Source organism: Etheostoma spectabile, chromosome 22, assembly GCF_008692095.1.
Source record: "Etheostoma spectabile isolate EspeVRDwgs_2016 chromosome 22, UIUC_Espe_1.0, whole genome shotgun sequence".
Classification (NCBI taxonomy): Eukaryota; Metazoa; Chordata; class Actinopteri; order Perciformes; family Percidae; genus Etheostoma; species Etheostoma spectabile.
Window position 1 is genome coordinate 3,681,719 of NC_045754.1, and position 13,198 is coordinate 3,694,916.

The 13,198-nt window shown below is 46.7% G+C and overlaps 1 protein-coding gene across 2 annotated transcripts in view; it reads left to right on the forward strand.

Annotated features, from left to right (window-relative positions):
- LOC116672616 (acyl-coenzyme A thioesterase 9, mitochondrial) overlaps positions 1–13,198 on the forward strand; it is a 39,146-nt gene that overhangs the window by 14,490 nt on the left and 11,458 nt on the right. The window lies entirely within an intron of this gene.

The following is a 13,198-nucleotide window of genomic DNA, read 5'->3' on the forward strand; positions in this document are numbered from 1 at the left end:
AGGACCTTCCAGACCAACTGCTTCTGCAGCGTCCGGTCTCTGCCGAGACCATGAAGCCCCTCTTCACAGACTCTCTCCAGCAGCCGGAGCAGGGGCCACCTGGGTTGGTGGTTCCTAATCCCTACCGTCGTGTATTACTCACGAGGACATAATCATATCGACGTGAACGTTACCCTGGGCGCTAGTATACACCCCTGGCGGGAAAAAAAATCTGCGACATGTAAGCGGGATGATAGCTTGAGACCGCATTGGGGCGGCGTGTTAGACTGCCCGGTATTGTATCATTACTAAAGATCATTTATCTTTTATTCTAGCGCTTACTCACAACAAACGTTATCCTCATTTGCCCGAACATGAAAGAAGAAAGTCTAGCCGACCTACGTGATGTGACAGCTCCGTAAAGATCTAATAGGTACTTGTTGTGCGGCAGACTTACAACTGAAGAGCGGGGTTTCCCCCCCCAACACCAAAACGGGCATCGGTGTTTCAATAAATGGGCAGTGTTAGGGCTCAGAAACACGTGGGAGTGCCTCGTGGCTCCGAGGCTGTGCACCCTGGCCAACAGAAAAGTTGTGTGGGACTGATCTCGTAGCCTTCGGCGGACTCAAACAACAAACTGTGAGGAGGCCGCAGACGGAAGCGACGGTACAGGGCTTGGAAGAGGATATCCGTTCCAACAGCAATCCCAGACTGGGTGTCGACATCCTCCTGCAGCACAGAGGAGGGACAACACACCTTCCCATCTTAACATCTCCCATTATGCTTAAGTAGGACTTATCGTGCGCCGAAATATACTCTCCTCTAAAGCTCTCACCCGAAGGAGCCAGGCGTTGGCAAGCCCAACTCGAAGGCTGCCTCATCAGAAAACTCCAAATTAATGTTGAAGATGTTCCTCTCCGTGGGTGGCCCCCCATAAACCCACACACCCCCACTACACACAAAAAAGCCAAAAAACAGGAAGTAATGCGTGATCAGCGGCCACTCGTGTGGCATAGTTGCACCATAAACTCTGTGGTTCCTAAACATTTAACTGATTCCTACTTTTACAAAACCTTGACTTGCAATGTGTGATAGGCTGTATTTAATGATACATACATTTAGAAAAACCAACTACTTAGTTTATCAGATTGTTTTAGCAAAAAGTGCCTTTTGTCCAGAAGTATTGGCCGAAAGCGTGCTACGGTTCTCCGGCAGCGGATCGATGCTTGATCACTTGCCGAGTGCCCTGAGACTGAAGTGGGACGTAGAACCAATCTGCACGGCTGCCGGTCAACATTCAGCTGGGCACAATGCACTCCAATGACCAAAGAAGGATTCTCCGAGTGCAAATGAGTGTCTCGGGGAGCTGCTCACAGAAACTCCGAACCCTAAAGGGCGACACCAGGTGCAAAGAGGGAGAGATAAAGAACCGCTGGAGGGGGGGGGGGGGGGGGAGGGGGAGGTTATGTGTCTTTAAGTCTTTAGACAAATGTGATAACTGTAACAAGTTTATAATTATATTTACAATTTTAGTTTACTGCCAAAAGTGAGGATTTTAAAAGAGGAAGTGAGTTCAAACCTTTTAGAGTTTTAGATGCTTAAAACTATCTGAACAGATCAAAGAAGATAGTCAAAACCCAAATAGTCTATGAGAAAAAGGCGCCCCCCAAAAAAACCCCAACCAGGTCGTAATGCTGAGTTTTGTTCCATGGGCGACGGTACTTTTCTTGCGTGCTACTACTGCAACAAATGAAAAATATATATATTTTTAAGTAATAGGACAGTGTACACTGCTAAGACATACGAGTGGGGTGCCCGGGGTAGATCTCTTGTGGCTGCGGAGTTTTGAGCTGTCTATCACTAAAGACCTAAAATGCAAATTAAAAAATCTTTTAAAAAGGGAGAAGAAGACTATACAGTTTCTAGTAGGTCGAGCGCAGGATAAGTACCTGCTGTGTGATGTGTGCAGCTGATAGGATGGAAACGCGTGCTTAGGGAACCCGTCACCCGCCCATCGCACCAACACCACAGGATCAGACAGATGACAGGGCCTGGGATTTAGAAGAAATAGCCCCAAAGAGCCGGTACCAATAGAACCGTGCTAAAGCTCTAGTTGGGTAACTTTTCATAGTTATGAAACGTACATTACATACAGCGCGTGACAAATGAGTTCTACAAAGCTCCACACACTTCTTTCAGTATGAAAGTTAGAAGATTGTGGCGTTCGGGACTTTGATCATACGCTGAAAGATAACGCCTCGGTGGCCGACAAAGCCCAAAGGATCTATTGTTAGTAGTGTCCTCGTTGAAAGTGTACGTTCAACGAGTGTCTTTCTGGAAAGGAGCGAAGCTTTAAGTGCGGGTGGACTGTAAGGCGCAAAACGAACACACAGGAGGGTGCCATAATGGAAACAAACCAGATTAAAGACGTCAAAAGTAAAAATCAGAAGGTAGATAAACAACCACTTCTCTGTTCGGGACATGAAGACGCTTGTTCCGGCTCCACATGAGGGTGGCAGATACAAGTCCGTTCACTTGGCGGCGTCCATCACACAAGCGCTTTGGAGGAAGAAATCTGCTGCGGAAAACTGGACAGTCCTGCAGGAAGAGGAAGAAACAAAGAACATACGTAATACACGGTACCTTATAAAATAACACACAACGCACTTAAAAACATTCATGATTAAACCACAGCGAGGAAACCTTGAAGCTCCCATACTCTGATAATAATGCGGCGTGTCAGTGCACCGTAACGTCGTGTTTTCAAACCTTCCACCGTGAAAGTGCCCTGGAACGACAGCAGCACACGTAACTATGACTCGTGAAACTCGTACCAGAGTTGTAATTAGTTACAGTTTTCACACACATCATACTAAACAATACGGGAACCTGGGGGGCCTTAGCTCACCCAGAAAGGGTGTTTGCCCAGGGGCTGAGGACTGCAGCAGCCGGGTTCACATAAGACTGCTGCACCTTGCTGCGTGTTCATCCTATTCTCTATCCCCCTTTTATGTCTATCCACTGTCATTCAAAATAAAAGGAACAGCCCCAAAAAATCTTTAAAAAACAAAGAAACTTTAAAAAACAAGGGGCCCTTGTTGATGACATCACAGCAACACGACCTGAGAATAGACAAACATCGCCGTGCCAGGACAAGTAATTCCACTCATTTAATAAAACAAAACCAACTATGATGTGTATACTACCAGATTAGGTCATTAAATGAAGCCAAATTGTGTTGCCGACTAGAAACGCTAGTATCAGCTATTGGGTAGCTAACGCAACTGTTACTAGCAGTAGATACGCAACATAGCTACAAGAGTTGGTCGTGACTTACCTGCAAGCCAGCATCGGACTGGTGACTGAAGTCGTACCTTACGAGTTAAAACTGTGTGGAACGCATCATTCGTATAATATACGAGCAATTAGGTGTCACCTGTGTTGTCCTCAGTCTCAATGACGTTTCTCCATTTTCATATCTAGGACCTGTGCAGGCATTTCTTTAAACCACAAATTGCCTCAGCAGAACATGCACGTCCAAACGGTTCATCAGTTAACATGCCGCATTGCGTTTTCGGATTTTTGGCATTTAACAATGTGCCCACGACCTGGTAAAAGACACGAGCAAAAAGGCTAAGAAAAACAAAAGTTTTTGTAACAAACTCTTGTAGACAATAGATTCGGTATGAATTAACAAAAAAAACAACGGAATTTTATAACCACACAACGCCCAAAGTTGAGTTTGATGGGATCAGAACAGACCCCATTGCGAATACATCCACACGGATGGACTATATTCTGCCCAAAATCTTCGTCGGCCGCTCGATGCCGCAGACTAACATTGTTCTTGTTTTAAATTGTTTGCAACCCACAACCACCGTTAGCCGATGATTTTTCTCCCTCCTTTACTCAGTCCCCGCGCCCCCCGCCCCAGTCTTCCCTCCGCCTTCACGCCGTTGAGTCAACCATTGATCTTTGTCCTATTTCCCTCATTTTTGTTCTCATCCCTCCTTGACGTTTATCCTGCCCCTTTTCGCCCAAACAGGCTGCATTCCCTCCCCCCATTCTCGACCCCCTTTGTCCTATTGTTCACGTCTTTCACTCGCCTTCCGCCTTTTGCCGTTTCTTGTCAGTTTTCTCTTTTTGTTTTCCCCCGCCCGGTCTCTTCCTATCTCCCGCCCTATATGCCCCACTTGATCACCATTTCCTCGAGTTACTATTCCTTTTTCCTTCTGTTACCTTAAAAGCCCTCTCTAAGTTGCTGCGCCCCCTTCAAGTGTGCCCCTCTTACTTCCCCACCCCGCCACTGCCACCCACGCTTCCCACCTTCTTATTCGACCATCCCCAAGTCCTTTTTCCCCCTCTTTCCCCCGTTCTCCGCACCCACCTTCCAGCAAAGACCGCGACCAAAACAACCTCACGTATAAAGCCCAAAATGTCCTAAGTTGACTCACTGCCGGACCAAGTTCAGTTAGTTTCAGGGAGCCGCCAACTGGTCAATTTCATAATGTTTGATCGCATACAGTTTTTCCCGCCTGCTTATCTTCCCCTCTTGAGTGTAAATGGTACTTTACTGTCACGTCTGTGTTCTCCGCCTTAGCGCGTCCGGATCGAGCTCCTTGCTCTATCTCCGACCGTCACCTCTCGCCTTTTTTTCTTTACCCACTCCCCCCCTATCGCCAGTAGCCAGGGACACCCAGCTTCCCCGCTTAGCCCTGACACCCCCCTATGCTGCCTATTCCCGCCGCCATAGAGCGATTTATGCTTACCCCTTCGTGTATTGGTCTCGTGCATCGCACCCTTCCCATTTTCTCTATCCCCTGCTTTTACACCCCCCCCCCCTCAACTGATTGCCTTCCCCAGCACACGGTCTTTTGTCTATACACGGCTCTTTACTCTCAGACCCCTTAGGGTATCTTAGAATGTCACAGATTTCTAGATATTTCCCACACCCCTTGTCCTGGTGTAGCCATGCTCATCTCTTAAAGCCTGTGCGTTATTACCCTTTGCCTGTCTTGCCTCCCTTCTCTTGTCCCTGTCAATTGGCTCGGGGGTCCTTATGTATTTCTTTCTCACCTCCACTACAAAACTTCTGATAATTTTCCGTGATTGACTATTCTTGGTTTTGTTCACCCATTACATCCACCAATCCACTGACCAAACAACCAATTAACACCACTCGTTCGTCAGTGTACATGTTAAAAAAGTTACGAACAGTAGTTTGAAATCAAGTGTGAACAAAAAACTTTCGATAAAACAGATTCAAAACATGATTGTAAAAGCGTCATTGCTAATAAGTGTTGATTTCAATGTTGACGGGAGGACACACCCACAAGGGTTGAATAAAGCAATTCATAGATATCAGCAGGACTTCTCCTTCTTTCCTCGGACGAGCTTCTCCTCCTGGAACCTTCAGGCTTTCAGTGTGGGAATTCAAAAGCCGCCCTGAAACATGAAGAAGAAGAAGCAAAATAAAGAAGTGCAGGATAGGTTAGCCGGTGGAAACAATGCTACTGGATTGTACCTCAACACATGCCGGGAGGAAAGGCAGGGGCAGGAGCGGCGGGAGAGAAGTACTAGCTTATTTAAGCAAAATTCATGAGGTCGTCCCAGCTGTCGTGTCTAGTTCTGCTGTTCAAACGTCGGGGTAAGAGGGATATCGAAAGGTACCGGTCTCTGCAACGTAGGTCGGGACTTATAACGTTTGTAATTGTGGTCTTGATTCCCCCCAGTCATTGGGCTTCAAATTTTTGATTACGAATGGGAACAAAATCATAAAGCGTGCGTTATTCACTTGAGACCGGAACTTGAGAGCGAAGAAAGAGAAGAGAGTTACCGTGAAACTCAGGTAATTTCAGTCTTTCATCATTCTTTTCCTTTTAACAATGCAATAATGGTGAATGTATCGACAACCATACTGGTAGAGACTAGGGAAGATACTAGTGTGGTCGGGCAAAACAAAAAACAAACCTCCTCGTTTCAGGACTAAATCTTTGTCTTTACAATAAAGTCCATGTCGAGGATAAAGGTTGATTGTTGTCTATGCAGTTGGATGTAGCCCTAAAAGTGTACACTCTTAGCATCCTACTACGGAAGAGCTCCACGAGGTCCGCCCTCTTATTTGTAGGGATACCGGTGCCCAGACCATGATCAAAGTCGCAATACCAGATACCGGGGGTACGCCATAGTACGAAAGCGGAGTCACCCTGATGAGGAGTCCTGTTGCTCCTCTAAACCTTTGGTGTCATTCGGTAGTGTCTGCATGCAATCACAAGCAATCACAAGTAATGGTCAGCAACATACGTATATGGGTACATGAATGAATGGAATGAAGGTGTGTGGTGTGGGGTGGCTACCTGGTGTGTGTGGTGTGGGGTCTAACTGTGACATGTGCATCTTGTCTTCAATAGAAGTCTTCCCACCTCACGGCACAGACCAGGTGAAACTGCGGTCGCTAGGGGGTAAGGAAGATTATATGCAGCCATCATGTTGTACACAAAAACACAAGACACAAACCTTTGAAGTGGACATAAACAGAGTTCCTTATGTGTGTTGTTGGTGTAGGTTCAGAAATATACCCGAGGAAGACGCATACTGTCGTCGCGGTTGCCTCTTAAATGACCCGGCCGACTAATGCACCCCCCTGGCGGCCGTCACATAGCAATAAAACAAGGAGAATATGATCAGGGGTTAGGGGTCGTCCAGTGTTCTGCCACTACTGTTGTGTTGGATGGAGTTGTTGAAAATTGTATTGTCTAAAAACATCGGTGTCTTCCGAGCTCGAATATTAAAGACGAACAGACTTCATTAAAAACGCCACCCCGGGGGGTCAGTTTTGGATTTGGACGGAGCGGTCCCTGTCATTACTGTAGCATCCATGTAGGATATCAAACATCGGAAACATTAAACCGCTAAGTGAGCAGGTAAGTATAATATAATTGGCAAAGAGTTCAGGTTAGCATTAATGAGTAATTTGGGTTGGGGTTTCAATGCGAATTCTCGAAAAAAATCATTTGTAGAGTTGAGATGTCTAATTCCGTAGTTCTCTCCACAACTCTAACCTGACGATGAAAGTGCGTTACAACAGTGTGTGTTGGACCATTGAGTTGGGTAGGAAGGAATCGAGTTGACATCGGATAGCCAAATTAAAGCGACTACTTTTCCAACAAACGGCCTCTAATAAAGCGCATGTATATAGGAATGGGATACACGTCTCTGCACTATGCGTGAAGCCCAAGTAGTATACAGTCACGCGTCACCCACGAACTAATTTTGGTCAAGCGACGAGGTGTTACCATGAGTATCAGGTCAAATAGAACTAATAAAACAGTTACTGAGGCGGCAACAAATGATAACTGGAACAAGACATCAGCTTTGACCGAGCTACCTAAAATGACAGAACCCATCTCAGGAACACTATAGCAGGACGTGTACTTGACATTTTGTTTAGTGTGGCATTTACTGTGATAAACGTTGAGTTTTACGACCTATAGCAGCCGCCCACACCGGGGGCGCTACGAAGGTTTAGCGCTTCACTTTGCATCATACAAAGATTGTACAAAGACGACTACACGACTCACACCTGCAGTAAGTGAGGGCTCCACCAAACAAGCAGGTGTAGAGTTTATTGGAAATTTCGAGTAACAACCTAAAATGTGTATGTGTACAAACCACAACAAAATCAAAGCTTCAATGATAGAGAAAACTTTTATACGGCTCTTTATCATCCGGGCGGGGGGGTGACGATGGACCGAGGGATTCTGCAGAGCGGATTGTAGTTTGTGAGATGAAGAGAAGCGGAAGAGGGGAGATGGTGTGGGGGAGCGCGAGGGAGACAAAGGAGAAGGTTGTTAGTTTTCTTGTTTCGTTTGTGCTGTGTAAACCTATCCTGAGGAGGTGCGCGCAGGGATACCTGCTCTAACCTGCCAAGTCCCCCGGACTTCTCCAAAGGCAAGGACGACACAAAGGTTAGCGATAAAGAGGGGGGCGGCTGGGAGGAGCATCAAGAGTGAGGGACAGGGGGTGGGGGGGGCGGACGAACGCGGAGCAGAGAAGGGGGGGGAGAAGAGAAGAGACAACGCAGAGAGAAGAGAGAAGAGCGAGAGAAAGAGAAAGAGCGATGGAGAGGGACCGAAGACACGAGAGTTCAGAGACGAGACGTTGGGGAAGATGGAGGGACGCTGAGGCGAACTTACAGAAATGTGAGAAGGAGAGAGGAAGAAATCCGGCAATACAGAGTTGTGGGGAGAGATGTCTTAATTAGATGAATCTTAAGAGTGGAAGTAGGATAGTGTAGGTGTAGGAGCGGGGTTGTGGGGAGGGGAGCCCGACAGAAAGACTGCAAGAGGGACTGAGAGTGATGGTGATACCACGCTGGATCGACAGCATTGAAGAGCCACTTGTGATCTTTTTTTTTTTTGAATTTGTATTTGTTTTGCGTGTTTTCCTGCTGATCAAGGAGTACGAGTGGTAGCTTGCGATGTTGAGGGGTGGGAGGATTTGTGAGAGGTGTGAGGATGTTTTTTTTGTGTGTCATTGCAATCTGTGTGTGTGCGTATAGCAGTTGGTCTAGCATGTGTGTTTGCTGTAGGTTTGTATTCTTTCTTCTACCTTGGAGTCCTCGGTGTCTTGTTATTATGTAGTCATGTGTGAGTGTGAGATGGCTATCTGATGGGTATCGTGTGTCGTGTGTGGTGACCCATGAAAACGTGCTGCCTACAGATGCATCTATTCCTGTATAACAGCAGAGGGCGAGGCCAAATTCTGATGATGGAGTACATAAGTTGTGCACACTACAGCAGATCTCCCCCCTCAATCCCACTAATCGCATATTATTCCTTACCGTCGACTTTAGTATTTATTCCTTCTTCTTGATTTGTAACTTCGAGATTGTGTTATGCATCTCTTTGTATTAGTTGTGAGTGTTTGTGGTTAATTACTCTATAATTGCCTAGTTTGTTCCAAATTTGTTTTTCTCCCACCCCAACTAAAACGACCTAAGAATAGAAAACGGCTTATGGACATGTCACTATGGTCTAACTAGTGTAGGGACATCATCTAAGCCTTCTTAGAAACCATCAAAAGACCTATACGCCCATCCGCGCGTAGCGTTCCTGATGACTTCATGAGGTGATGGTCATCCGCGCGGTCCCTAGAGGCTACTAGTAAACCTATTAAGGCCCAAAGCCTTCATTGCTCTGCTAAAGCTTTGCTTTGGAGGGAAAGAGGGGGAAGAAGGATAAAGGAGGAAATAGGTCATTTAGCCTATTGGTCGGATCAGACCCCGCCTGCCGTGGGGATGTGTGATGGCCGGGAGGGTCGGGGCACCGACATCGTTCGGGCGTCCGAAGGGGGGAGGGCGAAGGAGCCACCCGAGCGAAAGTCCAGCACCGGGGCCGGCCGCCCCAATCGGACTGTCCACCGACCGAGAGGCCAGACCAGCTCCCCAGATGGCAGTCCCGTCTCCTGAGGGTGGGTAGGCTTAGGAACCACAAAACAGAGTGGCCTCGGCTGCACCGGATGCTGGAGCGAGCCTCTAAGAGAGGCTCATGCGTCTCCGGCAGAGATGGGTCCCGGACGCGGTGCGAAGCGAGGTTGGAGGTCTATGAGAAGGTATGCCGAGGCCCCTATGCGCCCTCCAGCCAGCCACAGACTGGCCCCGACGGTGTGGTGGTGGAAGTAGGAGGACACGGGCTAATTAGTAGATAGTTACGAGCTACACGTTGTGAGTTATGGTAGCATTAGAAAGGGGCGATGGGTTTAAACCGGACTAACCGCGACCAAAACCAATAACACCAAAAAAAATATAACATAGGGGGTTGGTAACATTATTGCCCTGTATTGATTTTAACCTTGGGGGGTGTTAGACTTATGCCCCTGTATTAACATTAGGGGGGTGGTTTCCCTTATGCCCTGTTTTTTAACATAGGGGGGTGGTAACTTATGCCCTCGATTAACAACGGGGGGTGATGGGGTGCTAACTTAGCTCTTATTTTCAACATAGGGGCAGTGATACTTACGCCCCGTCATTTTACAAGGGGGGTGTGGGATCATGCCTCTGTATTTAACATAGGGGGGTGATACGTTGCACTCTTGTATTTAACATAGGGTCGTGTGGGGCTGGCGGTTGGGTGGGCTGCGTCACTGTGAGACCATTTGGTGTTTATATATTATGCCCCTTGCACTGTTAACATAGTGGGGGTGGTATACGTATGCCCCCTGTATTTTAACATAGGGGGAGGGGGTTACCATTTTTATATTATGCCCTGTTATTTAACATAGTTTCTGCATCATTAGTTTTTGGTGTGTAATAGACATATCTTCCCCTCTTATTTTACTAGGTTGAAGTGTCTCTATTATTCCCCTGGCTTTTAACATATGGTTTTTGTGTTAGGGTATTCGATTCGAAGGCAAATAAAGCTTAAAAGCCTGGAATTTTTGTTAGTGGGGGATTTTTCAGGGTGTGTGGGTGTAAGGTGGTGTTATGTGATGATGGTGTGTGGTGGTATTAGCCAGTGTGGGGTGTGGGTGTGTGGGTTTGCCTAGGCAACTTGCGTGCTGCCTGTTAAGTCGTAAAATCGTTCTGTCTCAAGCGGCTATTCAGGCAAATTTCTGTTGACGTGTGAGGTTCAGTTGGTCTCGTAGCAGTGTAACAACCTACAATCTAATCGAGTCTATTCACCGTCTGTTCATTGTGTTTTTTTGTAAACCCTTATCCACTGCTTTATGTTCTATCATTTTTCTGAGATTTTTTGCCCCCCCCGTATCTTCTTTTTACTCACTCCTAGACTCAACCTGCCTGGACCTTCTTTCCGTTCTCTTTTTTTCTTCTTTCAGCTTCGTTCCCACGCTATTCCAACAAGCCTTCAATACCGAGGTAATGTGTTTGTGTAGAGACATATTGAATAGGATTTTTTCCCACTCAATTTTTTCTTTCCTTTTAGATATACTTATTATTGGCACGGCATTCCGCAGTTGCATTTCGAATGTGTTAGACATGGTTGGTCTCCAGGCGTGGCTCAGACAAACGCAGCAAGGCAAATGAACTGTCCATTCAACAGGATTATCAACACACAAGTTACCGGGACATCTTTCTTCATAAACAAACATTCTATTTTAATCGTTCCATTAATGCCGTTTTTTTCACCCTCTTTAGGAAGGGTGTTATTCCCTTCCGCCACTTTCGATATTCCTCTGTAAACCGTATCATGCTCGACGCTATATGGATTTTTGAGTGGAGGCTCTCCACCTAGAACTCGCCAGTCGTTATTCTATATATTATGCATTGTGTGAAAATTGCATGTTTATCAAATTTATATTGGGATGTGTTTTATACTCTCTAATTGCATATTTATCTTTTTCCCATTACTTGTTTTCATCCCACCTAAACAGAAAAACTAGTAACACTCTAATGAGGACACTTGAGGGGCACATATCTATTGGCCTGGCATTGTCTACAGGTAGGACATCACAGCATTCTGAGTGGAAAACAAATCCAACGATATCGCTAGACGGACATGAAGGCTGTTGAGTTCAATGGAGGGACGGCAATGAGATGATGTCCCGAAAGTCCATAGAGGGATGGGTTTATTATAATCAATCAGAAGGAGCATAGGTCTTTAAGTGCAGTGGGTCGGAGTGCCCGCTCCGGTGTGGAGGACTGGCTTGGTCTCAGGTCAGATCAGTGAGGACTCCTACAGACTGAGATGCGAAGAGAGACATAGCCCTTTGTTCCGCTGGCCCTTCAATTGGACTGCAGTCCTCGACGAGAGGTCTTACAAAGACCAGCTCCCCAGTTGCCACGAAGCAATAGGGAGTGGGCCATTATATGGATAGGAACCACCAACCCGGGCCTGCTCCGGCTGCTGGAAGGAGAGTTGTTGAAGGGGGCTTCATGTTCTCTGGCAGGGGGGGTCTAGCCGCTCCTCAGTCACCGGCTGTCAGAACAGTTTTGGGTGATTTGTGGTGAATATTTGTCAGTACCGCAGGCCTGCGCCTCAGTCGCAGCCAAGTCGTACGAGATATGGCCTCAGAGCGATCCTCAGTCCGAGTTTACCGATGTGGTTTGGATTTAAGGAACCAGCGGTATGTATGATAGTTAAGTTAGTAGTAGTTTAGAGAAATGGGGGGGGTTTAACTAACCAACCACTCGCAGAAAGACCCACCTCACATACTCATAAAATATGAACTGGGGGTGATTATGCTTGCCCACTGTATTTGTAACATTGGGGGGCCGGTGCACTTCAAGCCCCCCCCCAGGATTAAGACATAGCAGGCGTGCTATACTTATGCCGCCCTGTAGTTTAACCTATTGAGTGTTCATGGATGTGTACTGTTATTTATACTTATTGCCCATGTTTGTAACATTGAGGGGGTGCTATACTTTACATGGGCGACCTGTCTTTAACATGAGGGGTCCGTTGCGGCACTATACTTATGCCCCGTAAATTAACATGGAGGATTGTCTGGGGGTGAATACTTTATGACCCTGACTTTTAAGCATAGGGGGGGGGTTGTTTATATGTATACTTATGCCCTGTAGTGTACCATAGGGGGGTGGCATACTTAGCCCCTGGTATTTTAACATAGGGGGGTGGTTTTTGTATACACATGCCCCTGTAGTTGTTGTTTGTTTTTGTGTTTTTTGTTGCAAAGCTTTAAGCTTACTGCCCAATTCCAACCAGTGACATGTTGTGGGAGCTGGCGGTTTATTACGCAGTGTATGTCTATTGTTGAAAATTGCGGGATGAAATGTAGCACATTGTCTTATGTGAGTTTGTATACTCTCATAATTGCTATTTCCAAGATTAATTTTGGGTTCTTCATTCCCCGAGGCCCCTAAACCCAAATAAAAGGCTTTTGTAACTATTATGTATCTAACTAGGTGAGCAGGCCTATGGGATGGCAGTTGTTACAGTGAGACCTCACAGCATTCTAGCACACATTCAAAGACTACGGGCCAATGCAGCTGGGAGTTCATGAGACGTAAGAGGGAGGCGGATGACGGTGGAGTCACCAGAACGTCCCTAGAGGGAAAAGTCTCATCTAAAATAAGGAGACTAGTCTTAAAGGTTCAGCTGGTAGTGCCCGCTACGGTGCTTGGACAGGCCTGCTGTCAGGCAGATCAGTGTGCGTCTACTCCTGTAGGAAGCCGCCCGCCCCCCCAATCACCACTGACAGGTAGGCTTAGACCATGCCCCAAGTGGCCACCAGCCGGTGG